The sequence below is a fragment of the Oncorhynchus gorbuscha genome, linkage group LG24 (genome assembly GCF_021184085.1).
Source record: "Oncorhynchus gorbuscha isolate QuinsamMale2020 ecotype Even-year linkage group LG24, OgorEven_v1.0, whole genome shotgun sequence".
Taxonomy (NCBI): domain Eukaryota; kingdom Metazoa; phylum Chordata; class Actinopteri; order Salmoniformes; family Salmonidae; genus Oncorhynchus; species Oncorhynchus gorbuscha.
This window is the reverse complement of record NC_060196.1, coordinates 33,324,266-33,334,927: the sequence shown is the minus strand read 5'-3', so window position 1 is coordinate 33,334,927 and position 10,662 is coordinate 33,324,266.

Here is a 10,662-nt window from a genome sequence, read left to right as displayed (position 1 = left end):
TTAGAGGTTGTTAGAAGAAGTGAAGTTTTCAATAGTTATACGATACAGTTCGCCTGAAAGAAAGCAAATAATTGACGAGACGTTTCATTTTGTATGATGAGCCATTCGCCTCTCGGAAGTCGTTAACATTACTTCATAGCAGCGGGAGGGCGGATAAAACGTTGCGAAGTGAACTTCAAAGACGGTGGTAATTTGTGTTTAGCTGAATGATAAAGGCTGTTTCCGTGTCATAGTGGCGGTGCCTTTATCCAGGAATAGTGGCCCATACAAAATAATAGCCATGTTGTGTGTGTATGCTTATCTAATTAACAAGTGATACACACTGTGAGCCAAATGAAAGTCGCGGCGGGGTATCTCTGGTGACAGGGAACAAAGCTTCTAGTGTCTAGTGGGATCGCACTCAGTAGGAGGAAAGGTACAGTTAGATTGTGTGATGCAACCTTTATTTCATGGAAATGTCACAAGAGTCAGTTAATAGAAGATAGATATATGCTGTACATTTCAATATGATTCAGTGCAGTAGAATACAATACAATTCAATATGATACAGCACAGAGCACTATTGTTCATTCAGTCGGGTACTGTTTTTTAATTATATATTTTGTGTTAAGATATTTAGTGGCGACATCTTGGGTGAAATAGGACACAGTGATTACCTAGAAGAACCTTAGGCATGGGACAGAAAAATAGTGTGTTGACTGATTAATAGTAAAGCACAATACATTTTAATCGCTTCTGAACATTTTGAAATCAAGAGCTTGTTACACTAATTAAAACACCTTGCGGATAAAAAGTCGGTCTTGCTTGTGAAGTGGGAAAGGAGAGATCAAGATTAAAAAAGCCAGGAACCAATTATCACAGGAAGCAGACCAAAACGATACCCCATTTTTCACACACAAAGGAGATGTCAGACAGGTTTCAATAACTACCCCTTCAATTATCAAGATGCGTGTCTTCAACAAGCAGTTCAAATGTTTATGTGCACTACTTGAAGGGCATATTCCATTTGAGTTCGTATTTAACTGAGTTTCTTACTTCAGTGTTCAGAGAAAACTAAGCAATGTCATAGAGGCTTCCTCAATCCATTGTGTGTGACACCAACAACATCATTGTTTTCTAAAACATTGGTAACACGGTACGGTACGCTTGTCATAAAGCCAGACATACAGTAGAAATCGGAAGTTTACATTACACTTGGAGTTGGAGTCATTAAAAATTGTTTTTCAACCAATCCACAAATTCTTTGTTAACAAACTAGTTTTGGCAAGTCGGTTAGGGTATCTACTTTGTGCATGACACAAGTAATTATTCCAACAATTGTTAACAGATTATTTCACTTTTAATTCACTGTATCACAATTCCAGTGGGTCAGAAGTTTACATACACTAAGTTGACTGTGCCTTAAAACAGCTTGGAAAATTCCAGAAAATGCCATGGCTTTAGAAGCTTCTGATAGACTAATTTACATAATTTGAGTCAATTGGAGGTGTACCTGTGGATGTATTTCAAGGCCTACCTTCAAACTCAATGCCTCTTTGCTTGACATCGTGGGAAAATCAAAAGAAATCAGCCAAGACCTCAGAAAAAAAAGTCTGGTTCATCCTTGGAAGCAATTTCCAGATGCCTGAAGGTACCACGTTCATCTGTACAAACAACAGTACGCGACTATAAACACCATGGGACCACACAGCTGTCATACCGCTCAGGTATGTTTGGGGGGAAAAGGGGGGAGGCTTGTAAGCCGAAGAATGCCATCCCAACCGTGAAGCACAGGGATGGCAGCATCATGTTGTGGGGGTGCTTTGCTACAGGAGTGACTGGTGCACTTCTCAAAATGATGGCATCATGAGGCAGGACAATTATGTGGATATATTGAAGCAACATCTCAAGACATCAATCTGGAAGTTTAAGCTTGGTCGCAAATGGGTTTTCCAAATGGACAATGACCCCAAACATACTTCCAAAGTTGTGGCAAAATGGCTTAACTAGTTTGGGATTGGGGGCAGCATTTTCACGTTTTTATGAAAAGCGTGCCCAGAGTAAACTGCCTACTACTCAGTCCCAGTTGCTAATATATGCATATTATTAGTAGATTTGAATAGAAAACACTCTGAAGTTTCTAAAACTGTTTGAATGTCTGTGAGTATAACAGAACTCATATGGCAGGCGAAAACCTGAGAAAAATCCAACAAGGAAGTGGGAAATATGAGGTTTGTAGTTTTTCAACTCTTGGCCTATCGAATACACAGTGTCTATGGGGTCATATTGCACTTTCCAAGGCTTCCACTAGATGTCAACAGTCTTTAGAACCTTGTTTGATGCTTCTACTGTGAAGGAGGGGGGAATGAGGGCCCTATGAGTCAGTGGTCTGGCAGAGTGCCACGAGCTGGTATATCTTTAATTCTGTGAATAACACTTGTATCTTTTATCAATGTTTATTATTAGTATTTCTGTACATTGATGTGGCTCTCTGCAAAATCAACGGATGTTTTGGAAGCAAAACATTACTGAACCAATGTAAACTGAGATTTTTGGATATAAATATGCACTTTATCGAACAAAACATACATGTATTTTGTAACATGAAGTCCTATGAGTGTCATCTGATGAAGATCATCAAAGGTGTGTGATTAATTTTATCTATATTTCTGCTTTTTGTGACTCCTCTCTTTGGCTGGAAAAATGGCTGTGTGTGTTTTTGTGACTAGGCTCTGACCTAACATAAGCATATGTTGTGCTTTCGCTGTAAAGCCCTTTTGAAATCAGACACGATGGGTAGATTAACAAGAAGTTTATCTTTCATTTGGTGAATTGCACTTGTTAATGTATGAAAGTTACATATTTCAAAAAAATATTTTTGAATTTCGCGCACTGCCTTTTCAGCGGAATGTTGTCGAGGGGTGCCGCTAGTGGAAGAAGAGGACATAAGAAGAGGACAACAAAGTCAAGGTATTGGAGTGGCCATCACAAAGCCCTGACCTCAATTCTATAAAACATTTGTGGGCAGAACTGAAAAAGTCTGAGCGAGCAAGGAGGCCTACAAACCTGACTCAGTTACACCAGCTCTGTCAGGAGGAATGGGCCAAAATTCACCCAACTTATTGTGGGAAGTTTGTGGAAGGCTACCTGAAACGTTTGACCCAAGTTAAACAATTGAAAGGCAATGCTACCAAATACTAATTGTGTGTTTATAAACTTCTGACCCACTGGGAATGTGATGAAAGAAATAAAAGTTGAAATAAATCATTCTCTCTATTATTCTGACATTTCACATTCTTAAAATAAAGTGGTGATCCTAACTGACCCAAGACAGGGATGTTTTACAAGGATTAAAGGTCAGGAATTGTGAAAAACTGAGTTTAAATGTATTTGGCTAAGGTGTATGTAAACTTCCGTCTTCAACTGTAGCAACACTTGTCGTAAGCAGTTATAACAACTGACGTCAGATGACATTTTTCCTCTGAGTTGACTGACTGTAGTAAGCATGTAGCCCCAAATAACCTATTGCTCTGTGAATGCCTGTAGGAAACCTCAGCCTATTTGGTGCACTCACCTTCTCTTCAAAGACTGTCACACAGGACTTCCCACTGAGAATAATCTCCTGGAAAAAATAAATGGGTTTGGGAATTTTACCAGTGTCCCCGTCTGCCTCTGAAGACCCGTGTCAATATTCTCATTGGCTTGTAGACAGATGAACATGGTATTGGAGAATGTGACTGGTACTCCCTAACACAGGGGTGAGAAATCTTAACAGTTGAGGGCCGGTGTGGGTGCAGGGTTTTGCTCCGTCCAATTCTATTTGGAATTGGGCATAGTACTTATCCTAGGAGGAAAACAAATATGTCAGCCGTTTTCTACTTCCTGATACGCACAGAGCAATACCTGGTCTGAAGCTACTGACCTCCTACTGGTCACAGTTCAATGTCAGCCTGTTCTGGCCTGGTGTTTGGAACACTAGTTCTCAGTCTTTGATCCATATTTGATTTTGTCCCCATTTCCTTTCCACGGAAAGAAAAGGACACAAACAAATGTCAAAGTAAAAATGCAATGTTTTGGTCGAGAACTTTCCGTTCCTATTACACATACAGAACAAATATGTAAACATATACCCTGTGATCACAGTAGGTTGGTGGCACCTTAATTGGGGAGGACGGGCTCGTAGTAGTGGCTGGAGCGAAATGAGTGGAATGGTATCAAATGGTTTCCATGTGTTTGATGCCATTCCATTCACTCTGTTCCAGCCATTATTATGAGCCGTCCTCCCCTCACCAGCCTCCACTGCTTGTGATACACACACACTGCATTTGGTGGCAGCAGTGGGGATCTAGTGGCCTCAGGGCAGCACCATCTTCAAGCAAGACACACACACACACACACACACACACACACACACACACACACACACACACACACACACACACACACACACACACACACACACACACACACACACACACACACACACACACACACACACTAAAACCTCCTGAAAAGGCCTATCATGCCACGAAGAGGTAAAAAAAAAAATAAATAAACTACAGAGGGAAAAGGAGAAAATATATAGCTCCGGGTTTGCAGCGAGTAGAAATTAATTACGTAACCTATTGCAGCTCATCTCCAAAAGTTCACGGTGCATGAAAAACTTAATATGTGCTGCCTTCACCTTTACAGGGTCATAAAAACGATATAGTTGTACTTACATTTTTTCATAAAGTGACACAGAACATTTATTAAGACTGGCATATGTTAATAATATTCTGTCTTAAAACCCCAGTGAAGGACGATGCTGGACATCCAGTAGCACAGTATCGCAAAGGTCAATAATATTTTTATAATACTGTTCTAATGGCATTTCACATCCTCGGGGACCGCCTCTGAATTTGACTCACACGTTTGGATCGAAATTAAAAGAGGGAGAGAAAAAAGTTGAATGTGTAAAATATGTCCTAGATATTCTACAGGTTCATTTAATTTCAAAGTAGAAAAAAATAGAATGACCTCTAAAGAATATAGAGTGGCTTCAAAAATGATTCACAACCCTTGACTTTTTCAAAATGTTATTGTGTTAAAGGCTGAATTGAAAATAAATTAAATTCAGCCTGTGTCACTGATATACACACAATACCCCCCAACATCAAAGTGGCATTTTGTTGTTGGAACATTTTCTAAATTAACAAAAAAAATTATAATAGTGGTTAGCGTTATTTTTGAACGATTACCCCAACTCAGTATTCCACACACAATTATCTGTGAAGTCCCTCAGTCGAGTACTGAATTTCAAGCACAGATGCAACCACAAAGACAAGGGAGATTTTCCAATGCCTCTCAAAGCACCTATTGGTAGATGGGTAAAAAAAAGCAGCCATTGAATATCCCTTTGAGCATGGTGAATGTATTAATTACCTTTCGGATGGTGTATGAATAGACCAAGTCACTACAAAGATACAGGCATCCTGCCTAACTCAGTTGCCGGAGAGGAAGGACATCGCTCCCGGATTTCAACATGAGGCCAATGGTGATTTTAAAACTGTTATAGAGTTCAATGGCTGTGATAGGAAAAAACTGAGGATAGATCAACAACATTGTTGTTAATCTACAATAGTAACCTAAATGAAGGAAGAAAAGGAGGTCTGTACAGAATAAAAATATTCCCAAAACATGCATCCTGTTTCCAATAAGGCACTAAAGTAATACTGCAAAGAAATGTGGCAAAGAAAATTAACATTTTGTCCTGAATTCAAAGCATTATGTTTGGGGCAAATTTAACACAACACATCACTGAGCACCACTCTTCTAATTTTCAAGTATGGTGGTGGTTATATCATGTTATGGATATGCTCGTCATTGGCAAGGACTAGCTGTTCTTTTATATAAAAAGAGACGGAATAGAGCTAGGCACAGGCAAAATCCTAGAGGAAACCAGGTTCAGTCTGCTTTCTTACATAAACAGGGAGACAAATGCCTCTTTCAGTAGGACAATAACCTCAAACTCAAAGACAAATATACACTGGAGTTGCTTACCAAGACAACATTGCATGTTCCCGAGTGTCCTAGTTACAGTTTGGACTTAAATCGGCTTGAAAATCTATGGCTAGACTTGAAAATGCAATGATCAACAATCAACTTCACAGAACTTGACAAGTTTAAAAAGAATAATTGACAAGTATTGTACAATCCAGGTGTGCAAAGCTCTTCGAGGCTCACCCAAAAAGACTCACAGCTATAATCCCTGCCAGGTGTGTTGACTCGGGGTTGAATACTTATCTAATCAAAATATTAGTGTTTTATATTTCATCATTATATCATTTTTCTTCCACTTTGACATTCAATGATTTTGTGTAGATCGTTTCCAAAAAAATGTAATTAAATCAATTAAATCTATTTTAACCGCAATTTGTAACACAAGAAAATATAAGGAACAAGTCAAGGGGTGTGAATTCTTTCTGGAGGCATGGGGTCATTTATGAAGGGTGGTAGAGATCCAGCATATACAATGTTCCTTTAATGTCAGACATGTGTTTCCATACGGTTTGCATAAGGCCATATATAAGTTAATGGTTTCGCAAGACTTCCATAGGTGAGTGTATGGTTTCCATTCAAACACAATGTATGGCTCAGGTACAGGCCAAGCATATGTCACCGACCGGCTCGATTCGGTTATATGTAGCAACATTTGACATGGCGATTATTTACATAGAATCATACACTACAGTTGAGGAACAATTTTTGAGAAAATGGCCCTTGAATATTTTGGTACACCTACTGGAGAGCTCTTCTTTGTCTACGCTCGTTCAGCATCGTTCACACCCTCTTAAGCCTTAGCCCTACCCATCCCTTTAAGGATTCACGTGAGGCCATGTGCTAAACAGGGTGATTTAGTGTACTAAACAACAAAAGATTTTAAGACTAAAGGCAGGTTTATACTAAATCTATCTACATGTCTGTATACAGTTGTTGCAGTGGCATCCTGATCATTCTATTGTAGTCCGACATCAAACTAGTCATTATATCAAATTAAATCAAAGTGTATTTGTCACATGCACAGGACATTGATGTTTATGATGTTTACCACTGATGTGATCTTCCTGTCTGGCTTGGCCCTTGGGTTGTGCCGTAGCGGAGATCTTTGTGGGCTATACCCGGCCTTGTCTCAGGATGGTAAATTGGTGGTTGAAGATATCCCTCTAGTGGTGTGGGGGCTGTAGGTGGGGTTATCTCCTTCCTGTTTGGCCCTGTCCGGGGGTATCATCGGATGGGGCCACAGTGTCTCCTGATCCCTCCTGTCTCAGCCTCCAGTATTTATGCTGCAGTAGTTTATGTGTCGGGGGGGCTAGGGTCAGTTTGTTATATCTGGAGTACTTCTCCTGTCTTATCCGGTGTCCTGTGTGAATTTAAGTATGCTCTCTCTAATTGTCTCTTTCTTTCTCTCTCTCAGAGGATCTGAGCCCTAGGACCATGCTTCAGGACTACCTGGCATGATGACTCCTTGCTGTTCCCAGTCCACCTGGCCGTGCTGCTGCTCCAGTTTCAACTGTTCTGCCTGTGATTTTTTTTTTGACCATGTTGGTCATTTATGAACATTTAAACATCTTGGCCATGTTCTGTTATAATCTCCACCCGGCACAGCCAGAAGAGGACTAGCCACCCCTCATAGCCTGGTTCCTCTCTAGGTTTCTTCCTAGGTTTTGGCCTTTCTAGGGAGTTTTTCCTACCCACCGTGCTTCTACACCTGCATTGCTTGCTGTTTGGGGTTTTAGGCTGGGTTTCTGCACTTTGAGATATCAGCTGATGTACGAAGGGCTATATAAATACATTTGTTTTGATTTGGATTTATAAACGGCAAAGTGAAATGGTTACTTGCATCTCTTCATTCAAAGACTCAATCATGGACACGCTTACTGACAGTTGTGGCTGATTTGCGTGATTTATTGTTGTCTCTGCCTTCTTGCCCTTTGTGCTGTTGTCTGTGCCCAATAATGTTTGTATCATGTTTGTGCTGCTACCATGTTGTGTTGCTACCATGTTGTTGTCATGTGTTGCTACCATGGTGTGTTGTCATGTGTTGCTGCCTTGCTATGTTGTTGTCTTAGGTCTCTCTGTATGTAGTGTTGTGTTGTCTCTCTTGTCGTGATGTGTGTTTTGTCCTATATTTATATATATATATTTTTTTTAAATCCCAGCCTCCGTCCTCGCAGGAGGCATTTTGCCTTTTGGTAGGCCGTCATTGGAAATAAGAATTTGTGCTTAACTGACTTACCTAGTTAAATAAAGGTTAAATTAAAATAAAAATAATTTGTGGAGTCTTTTGTTTTAACATGTAGCCAGCTAGCTAGCTAAACAATTAACCATAATCCCAACATTACTACCCTGCATGAGTCTACAGGTTGCTAAAGATAACCAACAAGGTTCAATGTTATAACTAGCAATGCAAATGACTCTGAGATACGAATAATATTACTAAACAGACCATACATGTAATGTTAACTAGCGAGCCACCCAGCCAACTAACAATACACTTTTACTTGCAATGAAAACAACTTTTTGCAAAAATGTGAAACGTATAATATCTGAAAATGTAGCTAGCTAGACTCTCTTACATGGATGAACGCTTCTCCCTCTATAGTTCTAGTGATATCTTTCAAAAAAGCCTCATTAGAAAGGATTACCTACACAAACTGAGCCGCTCATGTTATAGACAGAAGCATGCTACATGGCAGACCAATCCAAACTCATCTCTTGGCATGTCCAACCCATCCATTATCTCATCCAATCATGGCTAGCGGGAAGGTTCCTGCCTTTTTCCATGGTTAAAACAACTAGGGTCGTAATTTAACAATATCTTCATTTTCACAGATGGCATACACGTTTATTATTTAGGCACATTAAAGTTCACATGTTCCAGAAGGCATTTCTACATTTTACAGTCAAATGCCTCTCATGTGAAGTATTGTCGTACGACATAAACCTAGTTTCCTGAAACGAGTCACATACTCCCAGGCTGATGCAGGCTAAGGCCTGCCAAACCTACCTTCTGCCTGATTAGGCCGCTTTCCCTCCACACTATCTCTGACCAGCCAGATGTCTGTTAAGGTCAAGGTAGGGCTGTGGTGGCGATGACATTTCATCAGCTTGTGATTGTCAAGCAAATAACTGTCGGTCTCACGGTAATTGACCGTTCATTTACATAAACACATTTAAGCATCTCCTGGGATCCACACATCATTCACAAGTGATAAGCTAATATTAACATCCATCAGACTATTCTTAATTTAATATTGTCTTTACATATACTAAATAATAAATGTGTGGCATTTGTTTCAATTTAGAAAGGACCATTATCGAAATAGGAGCAGCGGAAAAATGACATGTCATCTATGCACTCAAATACCGAATGGAGGACGCTTTTCCCAGTGGCTTATTTTCATGCCAGTCAGGAAGGCTATACTCCTGTTGTAAACATAAGCAATGTGCTTAATATCAGGAACGTTGAGAAATAAATGTAGTAGACCTAGCCCATAGAAAGCTGATGGGATCCTCCTCTTTTATTAGTGGCCATCACTATTAGAAACGTTGGCCAGCGTGAGCTCTGATGAAGTGTTTGATTAGATTTTCGATGACATTTGCATTGATGTCAGAGTGATTAGAGGGACAATAGAGTGCTGAGTAGCAGGCAGTTAGCAAGTTTGGTAGGCTACTGATGACCATCAGCAGCATCAGAGCTTGGAGAAGCCTAATTACCGTGATGTGGAATTGCACTGCCTTCATGACTCTGAGCGCCAGTGTGGCAGTAATACGGTCAACACAACAGCCCGAGGTCAAGCCCTCCAGAATGTCAGAGAGCTGAATGAATGATTTTGTTTTTCTGACGCCTTTATTTTTCACCCTCTGACATTTTTGATTTCCTTGTGTCAGTGTCAACAGTTAACACTCCCATCTACTGCGGGTGCAACGAGTCTAGGACCGGAGTGAGGCAGCGAAAAGCTTAACCCTTCGCTTTGTGTGTGTGTTTGTGTGTGTATGCGTGTCAAAGGCCAACCACCACCTACCTGCCTTCAATTTCTTTACCGAGATTGCGTTAGCCAGTGGTTTTCAATTGGGACCAGAATTCATGTCAAAGGCGATAGGATTATTTATGTTCGACTTCAACTTCAATTTGCAGCCAATGAATATCCGTAGTGCTGTCACAGTTGTGAAGGAACTGGTTCAGTGAACCGGACTTGCATGATGAGTAACCTTGCCTGAGACCTTAGGACTTGCCTAGGCTTTAGCTTAGTGGGCTTCAATTGAGTTGGAAGATAGCAGGCTGAATTCATAGATTTACCCACAAAAAACCCTACAACTGTTATCAAGGTATTTCCCCCCATATATTTCATATTTCTTTCTATTGAACTCCTTTGCCTATTTTGAAAAAAATATTACACAAAAAAAGACACTGTGCCCTTTTATAAATACTTACATTATTCCTGTTGACTGTCAGCGCCCTGGATTGGCCCCCTAGCGTGACATGAGTTGCTGTGATTGTGATGTTGTGCCCTGAGCTAAAAGTCATGGGGCCTCCGAAGCTCGATGGAGGTGCCTCCTGTCGCCAAGGGGTGGTACTGTAGTTCTCTGCCAATATAAAGGCAATGCAGTCGCAAGCTGTTCTTGTTCTGAGCATTTGTA